General features: G+C 37.4%; 1 pseudogene; it reads right to left on the bottom strand.

Moving 5' to 3' along the window:
- The window catches only part of LOC109048322, a 106,500-nt pseudogene that overhangs the window by 39,461 nt on the left and 42,787 nt on the right, over positions 1-24,252 (bottom strand).

Genomic DNA, 24,252 nt, shown 5'->3' with positions numbered 1-24,252 from the left:
TTATGTTTTCGAAAGAAATCTCTTATGCTCACCGAGGTTAAAACAATAAAAAAAAAAAACATTAAAAATAAATAAATTTAAATATTATTTAAATTTAAAATAACCATTTTCTATTTTTATATATTTTAAACTTTCTTTTCTTTCCTGTGATAGCAAAGCTGAATTTTCAGCAGCATTACTTAAGTCTTCAGTGTCACATGATCCTTCAGAAATCATTCTAATATGCTGATTTGGTGTTCAGGAAACATTTATTATTCATATCAATGTTGAAAACAGTTGTGCTGCTAAATATTTTTGTGGAAACTGTGATGTATTTCTTTTGCAGGATTCTTTAATGAATAGAAAGTTCAAAAAGAACAGCATTCAAATTGAAATCTTTTGTAACATTATAAATAGCTTTACTGTTACTTTTGACAAATTTAATGTATTCACTGCTGAAGAAAATCTAAAATTTCTTTTAAAAACAAAAAAACTTCTGAATGGTAGTAGTCTCTGTAGATTAACCTTGGATAGAAATATGTAGTGTAGAAAAAAAGGTAGAATATCCTCTTACAGATATAAATGGAATATGATAAGCTCAAATTGAAGATCTACTAAACCCTACATTAAGTTCAGTGGATCTGCAGTCTGTATGGTCAATACTCACCAGACGGTCGTCTCCACAGGGCTGTCATTGGGTTGCCTGTAGTCCAGCTGTGAGAAGAGCGGGAAGAGAACTTGGATTCCTCCAATAGAGTGGATGGCGCTGTGGATGGAGTGGGTGACGATGGCCTTCACATCCTGCATACACAAGCAAAAATGCACACTTGCTTTAGAAGACTTTCATAGAAGGTCATAATGCATCATATATACAGTATACAATTATTATCAGTTGCATGATGATAATAAGCTGCATGTTGTGCCTTCAGTCCCACAATATGTGCTTATATTTTCTTTTACAACCATGATACATCAACGTCATCACTATTACTATAAAGATATTACTTGGGATTTTTAGATTTTTAGATAAGTAGGTAATGAAAAAAAAAAAACTGCAAATGTGGGATTAAATAGAATATGATTCTTTCTATATTAAAACACACTTTTCACATTTAACAAAAACAAAGAAAGAAACCCGCCCCCCCAAAAAACTTATAGTAAACTAAATTGAAATTTGTATGAACATGTTTAACTAATTAATCCAAAACATTTCCTCTCTACATAAATATTTTTTTCAGTTTTGTAGCCTGTTTTTTCCCCAGTACTCAAGAATCATAAACAGCAGAGATAAACATGATATGGTGTGTGTGAGAGTAAAAAGCGACCTGCAGCATCAGGGCATGTGGCGAGTGCACAAATATGGAGGGGTTTTCTCTGGGCGAGGACTCCAGGCACAGCTGTGCGTCGGTGGCTTTAGCGTTGTAGGTGAAGGCAATGCTGCTGGCCAACTTCCCATCATACAGAACCTGCTTATGGTGTTCAGCTAGGTGGATGTCGCTTTCCGACTTGAACTTAAACGTGCTCTGTAAAGACATAGAAACACATAAATGAAGAGAACAAATCCTTCAAATGAAGTTCTCTCACATTTTCAGTCTCTCTTGGCAGCAGACTCGTGGAAAGCACCAGGGACTGGGCCACATCACAGAGGACTGATAATAATAATAATAATAATAATAATAATAATAATAATAATAATAACAAAGCGTTAATTACTGAGGCGCAGAGCAGCCAGACACACAGGCGTACATTATGTTAATGAAGCTCTGGCTGCAGAAATATGCCATTTCACTAATGGTGTTAAACATTAGTATGAGCGTGTATGTGTGTGTAAATGTGCATGTATCTGCAAAAACTCTCTCATGTAAAGCACTTTGTGCCACTACTGATCTACTCAACTGAGGGAGTGAATGAGGGACTTGCGTAAGATCATGCAGAATTTCCTGACCATGCATGACAGGACTTTAAACTTACCATTTGATTTGCTTTTTGTATACAGATATATATATATATACAGATTTTGTATACAATATGGAATGCTCAGAAAGAATTCTACTCAGTATTTTACACAGTGACCTGCATTTGTGTTTTAGACAAATAAATGGGTTATTTAGAATGTAAACATCAATGTGCAATTTAGGAAAAAATGTAGGATGCAATACAAAACATCCATCCAATCCTATGTTTTACTTATGTAGGGTCATGGGAATGAGATGGCCAATTTAAAGATATATAACATCGAAACTGACCCCATTTACCCCATTATAGATGTATCTAGTCTTATTGTATGCTATTCAACAGTGTTACAATAAAATAAAACACTAGTAAATACAAAATACATAATTGCCCCATGAGTCTACAGCAGCACTTCTGAGCAGAAAGGACAGACGCATTAGAAATGAGAGCAGCATAAACATAGTCACACACACTTAGCAGTTTTTAAAAATGGTAAGATGCAAATAAACCGTTGCACTGGCACTGTGATTCACTGCAGTTTTCTCAGGCCTGCTGCCAATGTGTCCACTTAGCAACACACTGACTGGCACTGAACGCAGCATCAAAACTGATCTACCAGACTCTGTTCACGCACCCTGCCTCACCCCCGCACTCCAGACCAAAATACACACACAAACACAATTAGCTTAAGTTTAACTAGCTCACGAAACAGGAACATATCCTATCCTTCTATAATTTATGAACATTCTTAAGAACAGCACAAGAGGGTTTATCTAACAGCTAAAGCACAGCATGCAATCAGCACACTAAATAAAGCATCAAAACTAAAAATATATACAAATGTAAAACAACAATAATGATAACTAAAATATACCTAAATTAAGTAATGAAATATAAAATGTAAATAAATATAATAACTTTACAAATAATAAAACTATAATACAAATTATAATAAAACTAAAATAAACTATACAAATAATAATAACAATATCTATTTACATTTATGCATTTTGCAGCATTTTTTTTTATCCAAAGTAGCTTACAAAAGAGGACCAAAAGCAATTTGTCAAATAGCCAACAAAATTTGTAATAAAACTTTACAAACAAACAATTAAATAAATGTTTTCATGAAAATATACTTATGTTTTTCTCAAATACAACTTGCTTTGCTGAAGTTGAAACCAAGGCATTGTAAATGGGGAAAATATTAATCAATAATCAATCTTAATCTATAATAAAATCCAATAAATGCCATCTAAAGCACAGCATACTGTTACCACACTAATTAAAGCATCAAAACTAAAAAATAAAATTTAAATATAAAAAAAAAATCAATCAGTATCTAAAGTACAAAAACTATGTACACAATAAACAAACAGTATAAAAATATATAGCACTCAACTGACTATATGACTAGCTAGTTGTTTTATGACCATCAAATCCACCAACATAATTCGTCTCTATTATTGACCAACCTGAGAATCACAAACACTATGCAAAAGGAGATAGAGACCATTAACATGGTCATGCAGTCAGTCGGCATGAGCACAATATGTAATCTGGCCCAGTGTTCCGGCACATTCATGTGGCATTCATCTTCTCTGTCACAGAGGGCACAGGAGCACCGGCAAACTCAAGCAGCTGTCTGGGAAACGGGTCACTGCTTCGACACAGCCTATGGCTCATAGCCCATGCTGTGAAGCTAGCACACTTTTTCCCTTGCTGTCTCTCTCTCTTTTGCTCCTCGCAATCCCATGAGAGGACAGCTGCACCAGCAGCAGTGACAGAGACTAACAGCACTGGAATTAAGCAGAGCTTTCATGCACTCTGGTGATCTATATAACTTATAAACACACACACACAAAGTCACCGGTCCAGACGGCTCTCTTTTTGACAACGCCAAGTGCCCCATACCTCACATGCTAATTACCACGGCAACGCACAGCCAGAGAGCAGCTTGTTGGCTGTCACATGCTGACCAGACATCTGGACTTCCTCTGGTACAGGGACCACAGCAGCAACATACACTGACACCCAGACTTACACAGACAAACAGACAGATAAGGACACAAATGTGTTACAGACACACATGCATGTAAAAATTGGCTCCATATGACTCTGCATGGCATGCTATCGTTCTATTTATACTAGTTTTGTATTATGCAATATGTGTACTATGTCTGCATTCAGTATGTGTACTATGTTTGCACCTGTACATTTTATGTATGCATGAATGCTAAATGCCCTGCTACATTTGCAGAAATGTGCAATACTGTATAAATGCAATAAACTCAGAATACTCTACACTAAATCCCAGAATGCAATGTGCTGCACTACACTTGATCTTTATTTCAAGTGTGACCAAGCAATAATTCCTACCATCTGCAAACTACATTCTGCATACTTTTAATTTATTTTCAGGACGTTAATAATTTAATTAAACAAGGATGCATTAAATTGATCCAAAGTGACAGTAAAGACATTTATAAGCTCCAAAGCAGCATATTAGAACGATTTCTGAAAACTGGTTTAATGATGCTAAAAAATCAGCTTTGCATCACAACAAAAAATTACATTTTAAAATAGAAAACAATTATAAATATTATATTAAATTCTAATAATATTTCACAACAATAATGTTTTACTATATTTTAATCAAATAAATGCAGCTTCGGTGCATTTGCATGTTTTCAATATGGTGACAGCAGGAGGAACGGCTGATGCAAGGTTAGCTTGTACTAGTGACTAGTAAAAAATAAAGCAGTGGCTTAACAAGACCTGTAAATGATGATTACATTAAAAATCCACATCAAGTTTTATATCAATAATGTAAAACATTCATTGCATACATTAGGTCTCATCAGAGCATCACTGACTCATCAGACAAACACACACAGCCCATGAATAATCCACTCTTTCTTCTTCTATTTTTCTTTTATAGCTGGAGTGAGCTGCAATCAGACGCAGAGGAACTTTTAGTCATGTGGGTACATGGATTAATAATTAAAAATCCCTCAATAATCCAGATGAGGTTAACTCTTTGTGCCAAAAGAGAGAGAAACAGAGAGCTTGTTTGGCTCATAATCACAATCTTGTTAACAACCTGACTATCCTAAAAGGCTGCATGTCTAAATTATAAATATTTAAAAATATCTAGAAAAATTTAAACAGAAATAAAATACAGTTTTCATACACAAACTTTACCAAATAAAAACCCACTATGATATATATCATGTTGCCTAATTTTAAATCAACGGCAAAATCATGATAAATACATTGTGAATGTTAGATATATCATCCAGTCTTATAGAGCAGCAGCCTAAACAAGCTGTGCTTTGCCTGATGCAAAGACAATACAGAGATCAGCACTGAGAGTTGGGGTTAATCATCTGTCTATTTAGCTGTAATGTACCACAACATCATCTGACTCAAGTACACAAAAGCTGCCCTGTCCGCATGCTTCCTGAGAGCTTTAACTTTAATAAGGGAGTCTCGCGCTTGGCTGGAGAGAAAAATTCTGCGGCTGATTTTTTTTTTTAGTTAAGGGAGAAAAATCAAACTTGACGGCTTGGATTTCCCCTCAACGCTCCTCTCTGAAACAGCCATTAATTGGTCAACCAGAAAGACAAGACAGCGATTAACATCACCCATCTATCCTCTCCTCTTCCAGTTTTTGTACTGAGAAGGGATTTTTTAAGTGCTGCTTTGCCATAAACACTTTAGCCCATGAAGCAGAAGCAGCAATCAGCCCCACATGCGTACAGATCCGAGAGACGGGCCTGTCTGAGAGGTGAGAGTCTGGTTAATGAACGAGAAAGAGAGAAGAGGGAAGAACATCAGGCATTATTAACAGATCTGTCAGGGAAATGTAGAGCCGGTGTAATGAGAAAGTACTTCAGCATAGCCCATGTTTCAGGAAGGGTTGTCTCAGCCTTAGATACGGACCGCCCAATCTCCATTTACTCAACTACTCACAGAGAGCTGAAACACAACACAACAGTCAGCGTGTACCGGTTTTTATCAGTCCATCTGGAAGCTAAAACACATTCACTCTCTAGTTCATACTCCTGACAGCTTTTCTAAAGGTTTGGCAACAGATTACAATCACAAAGAGTAATTTCTATTCAAAGAAATAAAAATATGAGCATAACTAGAAAAACTTTCATGAAGTTTCCATGGCCTTTGAAAATTTGACAGATTTCCAGTACTTTTCTAGGCATGGAAATCACACTGAAAATAGCATTGCATGTATCCTTTGCAGATAAAGCATTCCCAGAATGCACTGCGTCAAACAAAACATCCAGGAAGGGGAACAAATTCAAAGCACAACATTTATATTAACCCTCATACTGCATTCAATACTGACAGTTAACAGTATATAACAGCTCCATCATTTTTTTTTATTTTTTTTTTCATATGAATTTTTGCAGCATATTACATCATTAGTTTAGCAATATGGGCAAATGCCAAACTCTACTGAATCATCCCAGTTTTATTTTTGTATTATTACATTTACTATAATAGTATTTATTAATATCTTTAATTAGCTATTATTTTTTATATATTTTTTAGTTTAAGTAATTTTGTCATGTGCTTCTGTCAGTTTTATTATGACCTTTTTTATATTTCTATTTAGCTTAAAACATTTTTTTTTTTTTAAGTTTTAATTTTAGTAATTTTGGTGCTTCAACTTCAACTTATTTTATTTCAGTTAATTGCCAAGGCAACATTTCTAGCAAGTTTTTCATCTAATATTCATGTTTTATTTCATTTCAGCTTTACTTCAGGTAACAAAACCAATTTGAATAGTTTTAGTTGCAGTTAACAATAACAACACTAAATCATCGTCTTCATCTGAGACGCCACATTCAAGTGGTGTATTCAAATCCCTTAAGAGGTTTAATTTTAATATGCACACTACCGTAGAGAGTAAGTGTCTGTGTAGATGGCAAACAGTGAGGTAGAGTTTAGGAAGAGAGTTTTTATGTTTCAGAACTAATCCACCTGAATGTTCTCAGCACTGAGTGTTCAGTCAAACACAAAATGCTAACTCTGTACTTCAACAATCGAGCAGCAAAGGTGGAGGAATATCCCACAGCTGCACAGCACCCAACCTGTACAACCAATGACCATTCAGACTCTCTCAAAAGTGATCTCAGGGTTTATACCTTATACCCAGCCCGAGCTGATGAATGGCAAAGATCTGTGCAGGGTTCAGCGCCTCACTGAAGACGTAGACAGCTCCGAGCTGCCCACAGAACACCCGGTTAGCATCCGCAGTCTCTGAAGAGCCCAGGAAAACATTTATCATAACTCTGCAGGAAGGGAGATAGGAAGAGGAGATCATCAAGATAAAGAAAGAAAAGAAAAAAAAAACAAGAAGAAAGATACCAAAAGTGGAGCTTTTTATCAGTTCTACGGCTTGAGAGTTTTCTGAAAAAGCCCTCTGGAGCTGTTTACTGCTATCTTCTGGTCATCTTGTTCTGAATTTGTTTTAGCTAGTTTATACGCAATTACTATAAAGGTTCGCCTAAGGGAAAAAGATGTACTGTGGCTAATCTATATCCTTTTGATCTACAGAGACAAGTGCTTATCTAATTGCATATCATTTGGACCCAACAGGTGCAATGTTTTTCAAAGTTGAAAAAAAAAGTGATTTTGGCAATGCTGAGATGATCGTGTGCTTCCTGGGGCTGTGTATGAAAAAGAATGAGAATGTTAAAGCACAGGAAAGATTGGGAAAGCTGCCTAGCAGCACAAACACTTACATCATTGGTGTTGACGTGCCATGCCATGTCCACCGTATGGAAACCAGCGGGCCGTTGACATAGAACGGATCTCACTATTCCTCCAACGGTTTGTAGATGTGGGACTATGCTGATCATGTACCACTGTAGATAGAGGGCAGAAGTAGAAACAGGCATTCAGTATTCACGCCGGCTCACTCAGCCAAGCAGTATCAGATTCTGAGTTTATATCTTGTAATTTTGACACTATGTCTCACAATTCTCAGTTCGTGTCTTGTAATTTTAGACACTATGTCTCACAATTCTGAGTCTATATCTCGCAATTCTGAGTCTCACAATTCTGAGTCTATATCTCACAATTCTGACTTTTTTTTTGCAATTATGAGTTTATCTCACAATTTAGAGTTACCATCTTATAATTTGGACATTTTTCCCAAAATTGCAAATTTATAGCACACAATTCTAGCTTTATTTCTTGTAGTTATGAGTTTGTCTTGCAAATTTAAGATAACATCACGTCATTTGGACATTTTTTTCTCAGAATTTCATGGATGAAAGGATCAGTCTGCATCATGAAAAACTCTTGTTTTGGAACATTTCATTTTGTATGCACATAAAATACACAAAACCATGTATTTTATAATTTAGGACAGACCATTTTCGTCCACAGAATTATGCAGGTGACTAGGTTCGGATTGGTTATCAGGAGTATTGGGAGAAATTCCATTGAACTAGCAACTCATTGGCCTTCTGCTCCTTCTTATTTTTATTTATTTATTATTAGTTTATGTTATTGCCTGCCTGAAGCAACCAAGTGATTTTTTCCAAAAATTAAATTTTCTAAATTCGGCATTTAGTTTTAAATTGATAATAAATTATCCACTAGTCTTGACTTGACAGCATCAATTACCACAAAATCAAATTATTTGCAAAAACAAGCAAATTAAATACAAGCACTTTAACAAAGAAAAACCCTCAGTGTAATGCCTTGTCTCATTGATGTCCACTTCATTATTGTTAACGCAATGGAACGAGGGAATTTATTTTTTGGGTGGTAACTGATGGCATGCTACATATAAGGGTTTAAATTATACTGAACCAATCTTTCAAGCTTTGGACCAAAGAAAATTCTGCGGGAAATGACCCGGCCCCAAAATTAAAAATGGTTCAATTTTTTAGATCAAGCGCATAAAACATGATCTCATTACATGCTTCTAAACCAAGAGCTAAATTTACTGAAACAGACTCATTCTGTTTGATGGCAGCAATGCTAAAAGCTGTTTTGGCATATGAATTAAAGATCAGAGCCTGACGTTTGAAAGCACTCCAGTGAGGAATACGACAACACGGATCACGTAAAAGTGTCAACCATGTATCCGCAATTCAAGCAAATAACTGAACTCTAGTAGGGTGGAGTCCATATGGATGAGCTCTCTGGAAATTAGTGTGGCCTGTCAGAAATTGGGAGATTTAGTGCAAACTTTCCTCAAAAGACCTAATTTCCCAAATATCCTCTCCACCTTTGAAGCATCTTATTAAAGCGTAAGGCGATATTAGCCGGGGGTGACAGGGGGAAAAAAAAGGATAAGCCAAAATCTCCTAAACTGAAAATCCATCCCGTAACCGAGATTTCATAGCTTTTAATGCCAGTTAAGATTTTACATAAATGCAAGAATGGGTCATCTTCGTCTAGACGGGGCTTTGGATTCCCCAAAAAAACTATTTGAAACGCAGCCATAGTGAGTGTCCTCCATTTCCAAAATTTTCTTCTGAGCTATTGGTCTCCCATTGACCAATAACAATTACACCATTTAAGTTCTGCATGGATCTTTTAGCTCTGTTCAGTTCAATTCAATTTCTTTTTGTTCACATCTCCGATCCTCCCTGATCCCCTGTTTTGGCTCTTTTCTTTCTCTCTCTTAATATCTTAGGATGTTAATATAAATCTAAGAGTCACTAACAAAGTGGTTGATTAAAACCCAGCCCTTTGTTGCCCCCCACACACTGTTTCAATAGCAAAAGTGCGGGACTAATTAGGTGAGTTTGTGCAGTTCCATTGTTAGACCTAGTACACATTTTCTCACACTAGTGTGTGTGTGTGTGTCTGGGGTGAAGGAGTGTAGCTTGCATTCTAATTGGCACACAACCCTCCCTTGTCATCCTTCTCTCTGTGAGCAGACAGGATGAGGTATCATATTTAAACATCCCTTGCCAAATTTATTTTCATTTGTTGTTTAACAACGCGTGCGACTGAGCCGAATCCATCCCACCGGGACAATAAAAGGAGCCAAGTTATCAAAAACCAGATGTTGTTGTATCAGCCCACTCTGAGTGAGAAAAAAATATATAAAAAACACAGAAAGAGAGACAGTGCTAAATAGACAGATCCTCCTGAGTGCTAAAAAGGAATGAGGTGTTATGGGAATAAATCCCACTGGAGTTCCCTTGGTTTCTTTTGTGCACAAGCTAACAAGTCAGAAGGGCTTCAAGTAATGCTGACTCAGTGGATACATCAAATTTGTGCAAAGATAAAGACTGAAAGAGAAAGACAGGTGTGGTTTAACACAGCTGCTGCCCTCTAATGGCTCATCCACTTATCTGTGCAGATAGCCTGTTCATTCGCTTCTCAGAGATTTATATTGAATTACCAATTTAAGAGAAAAAGTCCTTTTCCATTATATTGTTTTTTGTTCCTTATAATGCCTTATATATAGGCTACCAATTTGAGGTAGTTACACTTTGATTTCATGCTTTTCTTTCACCCTAGTACCAATTTTATCATATTACACCATATCATCAGAGAGAAGTCTGTCATTTCACTTGAAGAACGAGTTATGGCATTTTGATAAAAATAGGTAAATAAATAATAAAAAATGTAACTTTTAAACTTCTGCAAGGATGAAAAGTTTAGCAATAAAGATCAATAACATGCATTTAAATAATGCGGATTTCCATATTATGTATGGGTATGCACAGGTAAACTACTACACAATACCCAAAATTATCCAAGAAACGATAGCTAAATTTCTAGATTGCTATGGTTTTTAAGGCTTTTTGTCTAAGTTTTTTACAAGCATAGCTATGTGGCTGCTAGGTTTTACTGGCCTACGTATACTCATCAAAATTTAGATCAGAAGTTCAAAATCAAAGTTAGTTCAAAAAATAAAGGAAAAGACCATATATTCACACTATGGAACCCTCCACTAAACTCTAGCTACATCTACTTATGTGTAGACAGGTCAAAACTCACCTTCCTGGGCTGGAAGTCATACTTCACACAGTGTTGAAAGCCTTTCCCCTTCGACTTCAGTGATGTCACAATTAAACAGTTCCCCACAAAGTGCGCTGAGTAGCCAATCCCTTTGCTGGTTCGAAAACTAGGGGACAGGCAAAAGAGAAAGTCACAGATGGAGTTTTGGCTCTTTGCCACCGTCACCTTTGGTTTGCTTAGTTGGGAACACTTAATTTCTGGCAATATTGTCAGCTTGATTGCACAGACACTATTGGAAGAGAGCTGAACTGGATGAGGACATGACTGAATCATCAATAAACTGACTTTAACTGAAAAAATTGACTATTGTTAATGTAATCTTGCATTATTGACAAACTATTTTCCTGTTTGACACTGTAAAGCTGCTTTGACACAATCTATATTGTATAAAGCACTATATAAATAAATGTTACTTGACAAAACACTGATTTTATTGAAAAAAAAAAAAGTATTGTAAATGTAAACAACGGCTTTACAAAACAATAAATTGTAAGAAAAGGCAATATGAAACAATATTTTAACATTTTTATCATAAACTTCACAGACTTTTCAAATTCTATTTACAACATTTCCCCTGCCTCAAATTTAAGCACTTTGTTATTCAGGCCATGCTACGGAACAATCTGATTTCAACATTTTCCGAGAAAAATAAAAATAAAAATTCATAGCACTCTTATAAGTCAGATGTGAAAACTCCAAAAATGTCAGGCTTTATTCTTGGCGGGAAAACGAATATGGCTGACTGAGTCATTGGCAGCAGAGATTTGCTGGGAGCGCTGGCTGCTGTCGATAAGGTGACTGGCTATCAGTCGGGCCTCAAAGCAGTGCTGCTTCTCTCGCTCTGTTTCCTACACGACTACATAATGCTATGCTGAACTCATCACGGTAACATAAAAATGGGAAACAGGATTACATGCGGATTTACGCGAGGTCAGTGGCCCTCAGACTTCTCAAGTGGTAATATGTACCTTCAGTGTCTCCTCCCTCCCTACTGTGGAAAAACTGCTTACCAAACAAGGAGGATATACATTATTTGCTGTAACAAATATTCATAAAGACTTCCTGGTGATAACGCCGTTGCCACGGTGATGTTGTAAAACCATTCAAAATCCACATTATCACCTGAGGTGCACTGCTTCTGATTATATTCAGATAATGTAATAATAATAATGATAATAAGTACAAAAATCACTAAGTCTTATAAGATCCGCCATCCTGTGATATTCATGGAAAACAAAAATGGTCATTAATAAAAAATGACATACATGTACATACACAATTATGTGTGTATATGCAAATTAATTCCTTTTGAAAAACTGCTGCTACAGCCGTGCAAGTTATTAATTTTTTTATAAGCATATGACTTATTACATGTAATCATTCAGTGTGTCCTTAAGGCAAATATATTCAAGTCATACATTTACAGTACGCTCTTTCCTGGGAATCAAACTCATGACCCTTGACACAGTTATCTGCATGTTGAGCTACAGGAAACGAGCGTGTTAAATTAAATTACATCTATGTATACTAATAACTCATTCTACTGGACTTGTCTGCAACCTTCAACACAGTAAATCAACCAATCATCCTATCTGTTTTCTTGACAGAGAGCATAAGGGATACTGCACTCCACAAGTACTGAAGGTCCTTCAGGGTATCTTGAAGGGGATTACGAGTGTTTTTGTGCAAGAAAAAACCTGACTAACATCAAAACCAACGCTACAGAAGTGTAGAATATGGCAATAAAGTTTAGCACTGACCATTAAATTAACGGTCAAAACTAACAAGGATCCTCAAGGCTAATCTGCAAGGCATCTCCTATTTACAACACTGGTTTATTTTCAAAAACAACAGAGGTTCTTCAGAAAATCTTTTATGATATTTAGGAATTTTTGTGAATTTATCTAGTTTGCCCTCGGTACGGCAGGCTTTTCTTGGTAACTGGAAAATAGGGCAGGGCTCATAACTCCTAAAATTAGCAGTCTATTCTTGTGGGCCAGCCCTGTAGAGACACTTACCACTTCAAACAGAAATGGTAATATAATATTTCATATGCACAGATCTCCCATGTTTCCACCACGCGGAGAAGCTTGAGGCTCACAGGTGTTGGTCTAGGTCGCTCAGAGCTTCTGCTCTGAAATCAGTCCTGGCATTTATATTTGAAAAAAAAAAAAAAAAGCCATAGCATTACCTCTGCACTTCCTTAATGCGTCACACACATTATACTCACCAGTATAAGTATGGTTTATCCTTGTCTACATTGATATTATTGAGTGGGTCCATTCGGAACCAAGTGTTGAGAGTGAATCCATTCTGGTAAGGCCACTTAGCAATGGGCGGCAAAGCAATGGCCTGGGGGTGGGGGGGTGCAAAACACAAGCAAATTAGCAGTTGCACATTTGCAGAATCACAAATACAACATTTGCAGAACAAGCTCATATATAATAAACTAACCACTTTGTTCAAATCTGACCTTGGTGCAGTGGTTAATAGGGCTTGGGCGTCGTGACGTCATTACTTGGCATGGCCGCCATGCTGATGGCCTCCTTTACTGCTACTCGGACTACTGCGCAGTGTTTAGACATACTCCCTCTCAGCCGTGTGTCTTAATTTGATTAATTAAAAATCTATTTCAACCATGGTAAACCGTTGCTGTATTGTTGGGTGTAATAGCGCAACAAATAATCGCCCTTTGAAAAAAAAATGGATTAACTTGCCACTGCTTTCCTGCTTGGAGGCGCGACCACGGAGACCAAGTGAGGTATAATATCTGAATATTAATTTATATAGCTTAAGTAAACCACTGAAAATAAGGGAAATTTCCTGGGGCTACTCATCCAAACAACCGGAAAAATTTCTACATTCATCTTTCTGTTGCTGTCCCTCTGCTGACAGCAAAAATTCGTACTACAAAAACTGCTGCATTAACTAAGCGAGATTGTGAAGCTATGTCTAACGTGACTTTGCTTACATTGGTGTGAAATCGTGCTCTCACAACAACACGCTGTTATCTTAAAAAGGCCAATATCACGCTAAGGTTGTTTCAAGTAACTTAAGCAAAACGATGCCTGTTTTGCTGGAAGGGCAACGTGTAGCAGGACAACAGCACAGAGACGACAGGTCCGATGGAAGGGCTAACGGGATATTTTACAGGAAAATACTACAACGGGAAGACAGCGGGAAAAGAGCTCAAATACATGAGAACCCCGGAAAAACCGGGGAGGGTTGACAGCTACTAACTAAACTTTTGAAACACATAAGTTAGTTAAAAGTACATGTGAATGGTTGTTAGCACTAACGGTTACTAAACTTGCAACTAGGCGGAGTGCAGTTTACCTTTGTCCGGATTACTGTATACTGTTTGCCGGCTTTATGATCTGCAGCTCCTTAACCCATCCATTTGTGAACTGCACATGAGACTCCAATGACTTGTAGCTTCGGAAATGTTCTGAAGTGTAGGCGCTCACAAAACAAACAAGGTAGCCGAAGATATCTGTAATGCGAAAGTGCGGCAGCAACTCGTCGTCGGTGCTCTTTGTTGGGATTTTCATATTGATCCAAACCGTTAATAGTGCCGATTTTGTCCACATACCGATCCCTGGCATCCCTACTTAGCGTATCCCTGTAAATCCCACAACCTTTTCGCGATTTTAACATATTTTTTCTTTCTCCCAACTCTGTTTCATCTCGTTCGACTTGCTGTATGTTTACATTCACGACGCCATCAACATGGCCGCCATGTCCCAGAATGCAACGCGGCGCCCAAGCCCTATACCACAATTTGCATTCTATTAACAGCATTTGCAGCATAGCGTTGATTACCACAGACAATATGTTCAGATAATTTGAGATAATAACTCTCTTAGCTTGTACAAAAACATTTATGCCCTTACAGTGGATGGCTATGGGGGTAGAGGGCAGAAATGTGAAGCTTATATTTTTAACATGAATTATTCAGTAAAAATTGTTACTATTTAAATGTATGAATAAATATATAATTTAGATACACTAGGCTGCTAAAATCTTTAAATGTTTTGAAAATCAAGATCGTGTTTTTTTATCAAAATACAGAAAAACAGTGAAATATTATGACAATTTAAAATAACTGTTTTCTATTTTAATATTTTTAAAAATGTGATTTATTCATGTGATAGCAAAGCTGAATTTTCAGCATCATTACACCAGCCTTCAGTGTCCCTTGATCCTTCAGAAATCATTCTAATATGCTGATTTGGTGCTCAAGAATCATTTATTATCATTATAAATGTTGAAATCAGGTGTGCTGTTTAATATAGTTTTTTTTTTTCCAGGATTCTTTGGTAAATAGTAAGTTCAAAGGAACAGTACTTATTTGAAATATAAATCTCTTGTAACATTATAAACATCTTTACTGTCACTTTTGAATGAAATCAACTGAAAAGAAAAGGCCTTTGCAGAACAATTTCTTCTCGCAAAAAATCTCACAAACAAACAAATTCATAATAACCTGGCAAAGTGTAGAAAAAATGTAGAATAGTCTCTTTAAGATATAAATGGCATATGATAAGTGATTATTATTATTGTTGTTGGTGGTATTCTATATTTCTGAACACTATTCTCATGCTCACACCAATATAAAGTCTGGAATGATTATATGAAAGCTTTATTGTAAAAAAGTGTGGGAGGTTCTCACCGCCGCACTGCGTCCTGGGAAGTTAAAGAACGTGTCAGGGCCGTGCCGCTGAGGCATCTGATTCAGCACTGATAGGAGCTTAATGGCGTGTCTTGGCTATAGGCACAGGACACATGAAGGAAGGAAACAATTAAGAGAGGAAATTGTAATTAGTGAGAGAGCGGGGATGAAAGGAAATGGGTTATAATGAGAGAAGACTTTGAGAACAGAGGTAAAGATATATATTTTCATGAGTCAAAAATGTCAAAAATAAATTATTATTAATAGCAACCATTATCAACAACCTAACAAACCAACCAACCACTACTTGAGCCAATCAATAACCTGTCCATCAGCCTCAACCACGGCAGCACAGTTGAAATCGATGCACGGCAAACCACAAACTGAGGTGTCTGTGGGGAGGGCTGATGGACAGGAGATCATTGGCTCGGCTTGTTGGAGGTCTAGATAAAGATCTGCAGATATGAGCTTCAAAAACATATTTCAAAGTATTCAACATTCAAAGTAGTCCCATCCTCTTAACGTTAGCAGCTCCTTGAAGCCAAATTTTCCCTCCCGGCAACAGCATGCAGTCAGTGGAAAAGGGGCAGGAGTCTGTGGTGCAAGAAAACTCACCCACATGCCTCCGTCGCCCCTCAGCATGCTGAACAACAACTTCAGTTCCTTGACTGTGATACTATAGCTGGCCAAAACCCCCAGCATGTCCACTAAGAGATCTGAGGAAGACAGAAAGAAGAGAACAAAATGACTCAGCATTATCGGTGCACAGAATTGCCGACTCATGAGGATGATGTCACTTGGGGCAAGAAGCCAATCGTTATCTTTCTGCTGGAACATTATCTACAGCATGTTCTCCTGAGGCTCCTTTAATCATCAGAAACACAAGTCTATTCATTCACATATTGGCTGTAATGGCTTGGTGTCAAACCGTCTGCTGGTGAAATTTGTGAAACATCTGCGTTATGAATTTAGAAGCTCTTTAAAGTGCTGTGCAAGACATGAAATAATCTAATTTCGAGAAAAATAACAACCCCTCAGCAGTGATGTTTGCCGTGGCATAATATCATTGTAATTTGATTTTCCAAATAACCCCGTTATACGCCTTTCACTCAAAGGCCACAAATTTGGTCAAAAATGGACAGAAGCTGGAAGCGTACGAGAACTAATAGTCTGATTAGCAGCGGCATTTCCTAACATGCGGATCTGTCTAAAGAACGGTAAGAGAGAAGCTTTCTCCCAAATGTGCTCACAGAGCCAATTTTACACATTACCCCTGCAATAAACGACAGCCATGGTCCACTGATTGTAATTACACAGAAATATTGGACACAGAATGCACAATGAGGGGTTTAGTGAGACAGTGAAACCTATTTTTGCGAAATGTAACGGAGCCAAATCATAGAGGATTGGAACATATGGACGGGAATGTGATATACAACAAAGATTACAGTTTATTTGAATTTACAATTTATTTTTATTTGACTTTTCACACCATGTTGGGAACCCGCACTTGAAACCTCGCTACGCTTTACTTTAGAGCTCACCTGCAATCATGTCATCGACGGAGCTCATCTTTTGCAGCACCTGCTGGATGAGCCCCACCTCGGTGCTGGTCTGTAGGTTGCGAACGCTCTTCCGCAGGATAGCTGTGAACATGCTCCAGATCTCCGCCTGGCAGGTGACATCACAGTGCTCCAGCAGCTCCACCATGCAGGCAATGCTTTCCGCGTCCTGGATGATAAAGTTCATCTCCAGGTCAAACTCTCCACCCACCAGCTGAGAAAGAAAGACAGAGCCAGTGTTAGTCACAAATGAAATTACTGAGGAAAATGTTCATTGACGAACGATATATTTTCAATCAACCGCAATGAAAATTAAAAATAAACATCACAGTGAGATCATGGTTAAACTAAATTTCTATAAAATATATTGTTGCCAAAATATAAGGGAAAAAAGGTAAGTTTTGAGGTGTTTAATGTAATTTAAGTCAGAGTAAAATTGCCTTAATTGATGAATACAATATTGACTCAAAGACAAGAACTAAAATGAATGGACGGATGGATGGCAATAGTTCATGTTTATTTATAGAGCATTTTATAAGACATCTTAAAAACAGCCTTTTAGTAATAAACAGGAAAAACAGCATCAGCGACACAAAATTGCAATTAGAGAATAAATGAATTTGAACAGAAAAGGCAATTGGGGAAAGGTCTTGTGAGTGCAGTGAATGTGGGAAGAAAAGCAAAAAAATAAAATAATAATAATAACAATACAGAGAGAATTCTTAAAGGAGCAGTTTTTGAGGTTGTGTCCGTGGAGAGCAGCACTCTCAGCCTGACAAACAATGATTGCGATTTGAAAGGGTCATTTAATGCTGGGGTAGAAAGAACATAATGACCTCACACACTCACGTACCCTCTACCTCTCAAACAACACACTGGAGAGGAAAGGAATGGACAAACCAATCAGAGATTGTTCCATGCTCTGCAGCAAGCAGCAATAATCAATGGCATCAGTCTTGGAGTTCAACAGGCATGAAATTGGCCAGCTCATGGCCCTGCAAATCCCAAACCTCCAAGTAAACAAGCAGGTGATTTGGAAAACAAAGGCTAAAATGCCTGTAAACTACATTTCGGTGAGAAGGTGAGGTGCAGAACTTCCTTAAGAATGTGCTGGCAGAACTATTGATTTTCACACTTCATCCAATACAGTCAGATTGGGAACGCTCTTGCACTTTAGAACCTTTTGTAATTGGGCCGTCGATAACCTTAGCACATGTAATCTCCCTGTGCCACTCACCCTGATTATTTCTAATATCCACGTGAGGACCTTAAACATGACTTTACCATTATCGAGTAAAGCAGCATTCTTCAATTTCATTCAAACCATCAGGATCACATTGTGAGATCCACTACTGCTTTTATGCACTACATACTAGCCTAAAGAAGTTTTCTATGCAAGTATGTGAATGCTTCAAGCAATGCAAATTTGATTTCATGCATCACTGTGCTCAGACGTGTCCTAATGCATTAATTATGTTGTATTCTCAGTGCCGCAGGGTTTGTCAGCATTAGCACTTAACTAACTTCTATGGTCATTTTTTCTCCTTCAGGACAACAACTGTTATGGAGAAGCAGAATCTTGCTAGTTAACTTTAGTTCACATGTTCACTGGACACTTCTGATGGTAACTAGGTTTCTATCTGTTGAGATAGGATTTGTTCGCAGGTGTTTCCGTGGTATCATTCCATTAAACTATTAACAATCCATATAGTGCAAACAGAAGGACAGCAGGAATGACAATCCTATTGATCTGTCACGGTTCTTCACTCACAGAGCCCTTTAGCGAATAGATGATTAATTACGAGATGTTTACTCATCAATAATTGCCTTTAAAACCCAGAGAGATCATGGGTAGTTTAATGAACAACCAAAAAACGTAGCTAAGCTTTCAAGCAAATGGTTTCTAAAAGATAAGCACAATAAACACGTTTTTTGCATGTGGAAATTTACAACGTTAGCCAGCCCAGCATAAAGTCTTTGTGAAATGCTGATAACTACACACACTAAGATTTTGTACATAATCAGTACACTTCACACAAGGATGCAGTATAACAAGAATAGACTTGTTTACTTCCTACACATGACACTTATGGGATAAAACAGACTTGCACAAACACAAAAAGACGAAGGATAATACTAGAGTTTCTTTCTGACCCTTGAACACTGACAGTGGTGTCAAACACTATTTTTAAACAACAGCAGAATGCAGGAGCTGTAACAAAGAGATCAGACAGAGCACGGTACAGCCTCCAGCACAGTAGCTCACAAAATCTCCTCAACACTTCGCTCATGTTTTATTACAGTGGGAACAGACTTTATCTGTTGAAGTTAATCATGGCAGATATGGCGGATGGGATCGGGAAACAATCTGAGCCAGATGCGCTACACACCAGGTCACATCTCTGACCGATGTGTCGATTTTATCTAGAAAATTTAATTTTTAGAACATTTGCTCATCTGCAATACAGCGCCAATGCATTCCCTGCCTGATGTTCGAACGTCGTTCAGCAGATGCTCCGAGACATTAATCATTACATAAGTTTCTCTTGAATTTTTTTTTTTTTTTTTAAATGTTAAAAAATAAATGATCAAAACTCTCTAGGGCTCCGGCCCTCCAGGAATTGAGTTTGACACCCCTAACTTAAGGCAACTTTGTACAACAATGGACAAATTGAAATATTTGACATTTTTATGCAGAAAAAAATATATTTAATGAAAACAAATTTCTTTAACCAAATACTAGGACAAACATATTTTATCTAGTTTTTAAACACCAAAAGGCAAAACATAATATATATTACAATATGTTTTAGATGTCTCATATTTATCCCAAGATGTACAGTCCACGATGTGCTAACAGGGAAAGGCTGATGTTCAGCCCCCAGAGAATAACAACCGCTTTAGCTGTATGCTAATATATGACATGCTAACTGAATGTCAGAGATTACACTCCGTGCAGCACTAAAGCAGTTAGCAACAAATTATTTTTCCACAGGGCCCCCTTCCTCTACTCCCACCCACTCCAAATAATCAATTACTATCCAGACATACAGTTGTGTTTGGAAGCCAGCTAATTCATCTCGAAATGAAACACGCCACAAGCCCAATAATTAAAGGGGGATAGTGTGATTTGCACCGAGTTTTTTTTTTATTTCTCCGAGCTGTTCTTAAGTGCTAAATTACTCAACAGATAACGCAATGAATGTAGTAAACCACACGCCAGCGACAGATGAACATCTCTGGGTTGGTGCTTAAACAGTTGATTGATTTTTCTTCATGTTGGGGGTTTGAAGGGATGCTTTTTGGGGAACATTTGTATTTTATGTGGTAGAGAACAAATTATTCAAAGAACGAAACGCTTAAAAGTGAACTAATCGCATACTTGCCCATGCATTCATGCAAAAGCAGGGCCAGTTCACGAGCATCGATCGCCGCCATACAGAATCCATTAGCCAAAATTAGGCCAAAACCTTAAAGTAGTGAGCTGCACGGGTAGAATTAATTCTCCTCCTATTTCAATGTACTCATTTCTCCTGGTGTATCTGAAGATTTAAAAATTACTGTATTAAAAACTACCGACACACTCTTTAATTAGACACTGTGATTACACACTGACGAATACAAAGATAGAAGGGGCAACTGTGAGGGACTGAAAATAACTGATGCTACAAAGCCTAACATATCAAGGTTGGCTGGCAACCATCTATTCTACAATCCACCATGATGTCCAAGTCCATTTTGAGAATGTGATTGCCATGCTAAACATATGACATGGCAGCAAGAAAGGAGAGCAGGTACAGATCAAGACTGAAGAACAGAGTGCCCACTGTGTACAACTGGAGAAATTGGCTGTAGAAGATATGTGGGTCTTGAGCTAGTGCAAGAATGTTTAACCGTGACACTGGATATGACGCAAACACAGAGCAATCTGACGAGAGGGAGACAGATCCGGGAGAACATAGGCCGCCCCACAACCAGTCCTCCACTAATTCTTAACACAAAGCCTTATAATCTCACATAAAGGACACACTGCTCTACTGTGAAGAAGACCAGGATCTATAACCTTGAAAAAAGTCACCCAATTGAAGCACTTATCAAATAGTGGGCAACGAAGAAAAATGTCTTTGGATATAAACTAACGTTCAATATTTTGGGGTTAGTAAGAAGACATTCATCGGCCATGTAACTTCCATGATTGCATCATTCTTTCACTTTTACCACTGTTACAAGCATTTCATCATATGAATAGACAAACCAAGGCATGTTCTGTTAAATAAAGAAATAAAACAGGAAATGCACGCACTGTACTACTGTTTTGAAAAACTTCTGAAGTTTCTGATATATTGATGGCGTATGCATGAAGCTCTTAATTTCAGCATAGCTTCTAACTCTCGCCTGCTATGAAAGCTTTGAGAGATTTGTGGTTCTTACCAACACTATTGCTGCCATCTGCTTTCTTGAGGCAGGACTGTCCCGGCTCACACCCAGCACAACACAACCGCTGCAATTAGCACTGCGGTCTGTGGAAGAGAGGCATAAACTGCCCGCAGCACTGGCAGGGACAGCCTCACTTCACAGTTGGCCAGGCTGTTGAGCACACTCTGCTTTCTTCTGACAGTGAATGATGTTCACAGAGCTAACAGCACCAAGGTTCCCTCGAGTGCATGAGGCAAGCCTCACTATTACAATCACTCAAAATTAGGTCACTCAGATTTCATCATATAACTCAACCCAGTCAAATTTACATTGGAGGGATCCAAGCCATTTCTAGGGACCAGAATATCATATAATGAGACTGAGCATGCAACCATTTAGCAATCAAATCTCAATATTTACATTATTAAATATTCCATATTTACAACTGAACATTTTCAGATGCAGTATTTAAGAATCTTTGACAAGAAAAAAAAATGTAATGGGAAGTTACGTAAGTGTATTGCATCCTGATGACTCCTGGAGTTTACTTTATCACCGTACTCAGAAAACCTGTGAGGAAACCTGTTCCAATAGACCACTGAGCAAGTAATTATGCACTTGCTAGCCTAGCAATCCTCTCACAAAGGCCTGAGCCAAAAGAGGCGAAGGCGGCAACTGGCACAGGCTCCTCCAGGGTTTGGCATGAAGTTCTGCGTCAGTGTAGTCTCTGGAACACTGCAGTCTCCTGCCGTTAGACTGAGCAAGGAACGGGATTCTGTGACCTTACTGAGAAAACACTACCTCTGACATTCACTTAGGACATATCTAAATTTACTCAGTGATTTTTTAGTATCACTGAGATACTATTATATTTTTTTTATAATATTTTGAATTAGTCTTAGTTTTTACATATTATGTTGTGCTTTTTTTAAATAATTTTTCTAAATGAGTATATATATATATATATATATACACACACACACACATATATACAGTACACAAACATGTGTACAGTATATATATAATTCATTGTTACTTAAATTTTACTTTTAAAATTCAAGTTACACTACATGAAAATGAGAAATACTGCCCATATGTGTGTGTGTGTGTGTGTGTGTGTTTGTGACATATCAGGACACAGCTTTGTATAATGACATGGGTATGACACAGGTATTACAAGGAGAGGGTGATTCATGAGGACATAACCCATGTCCCCATTTTTCAAAACGCTTATAAACCATACAGAAGGATTTTTTTTTTTTTTTTTTTTGAGAAAGTAAAAATGCACAAAGTTTCCTGTAAGGGGTAGGGTTGGTGTAGGGCAATAGCACATACAGTTTGTAAAGTATAAAAACCATTATGACTATGGAATGTCCCCACAATTGACAAAAACAAACATGTGTGTGTGTATGTATATATATATATAGAGAGAGAGAGAGAGATATATATATATATATATATATATATATATATATAGAGAGAGAGAGAGAGAGAGAGAGAGAGAGAGAGAGAGATAGATAGATAGATAGATAGATAGATAGATAGATAGATAGATAGATCGATAGATAGTTAATTTTTACTTTGATCTTAGTTACACTAAGTGAAAATGAGTTTTTTTATATATTCTTTTATTTCAGCTCTATTTCATTTTCAAGTTTTTTATGGTCTCAGATTTTGTTTACTATAATAATCCTGGTTCTTACATAATGCTCAATTACGTAATCACTCAAATGAAAAAATTTAATTTCAGTTAAGACTAGTTTATCCAAAAATCTAAATCATTTCCTCACCCTCATGGCGTTCCAAACCTGTAATTTTATTTCTTCTACAGAACACATGAAAATATTTTGAAGAATGTTTCAACTGTTTTTTGTTCATACAATGAAAATTCATTCAACTTTGAGTTTATGGTCAAAAATAGACAGAGGGACGTTTTTCAAAAACATGAGGGTCAGTAAACAATGACAGCATTTTCATTTTTAGGGGAACTATCTCTTTATGAAGACAGTTTTATGAAATAACAATAAGGATAATAAGATGTGGCATGTTTATGTCAGTATGGTAAACCGAGGGACTGCCTAATCTCAGAAATTTACTGTAATCCTCACATTAATATTCTTAAATTGTCATTTTTCATGTGGTGGCTCCAGCCGAGGCGTAAATTCAAACAAGTATTCCTAAAGTAGGAAAAGCAAAAATAATGAGGTTGTAAACATTACAGATCAGAGTGAGCTCTCTTCTGCTAGTCTAAAGGTCTTATCTGAGTTCGTGTACTTGCGCTGTGGCTGAGATATCCTTCAGTAGAGCAGCCACCGTGAGGCCACTCATTTTCGGATCTAGTTTTCTCATTGTGTTTTTCAATTGCTTGCACTTGAGATCTTAGAAGGATTACTGCGGCCTTACCATCTGTTGTGCAGTGCAGCTGCTTTGGTTTTACACTCTCTCCCTCTTGGCCACTCGCAGAATGCATTTGTTATTTTTTTTTATAATGCACCGTTCGAGATTGCAGCTTCCCTGCCATGGCCCCATCCCACCAGGACAGCCTCTCTATATCACAGTGCGCCACAAAGGTCATTAATCGATTCCTCTGGGTTAGGCGTTAAATTTAAATTCTCCAAGGCTGGTCCTGATAGGTGGTACACACGGCTTTTG

The sequence above is a fragment of the Cyprinus carpio genome, unplaced genomic scaffold, assembly GCF_018340385.1.
Source record: "Cyprinus carpio isolate SPL01 unplaced genomic scaffold, ASM1834038v1 S000006658, whole genome shotgun sequence".
Classification (NCBI taxonomy): Eukaryota; Metazoa; Chordata; class Actinopteri; order Cypriniformes; family Cyprinidae; genus Cyprinus; species Cyprinus carpio.
This window is presented reverse-complemented; position numbering and strand designations above follow the sequence as displayed.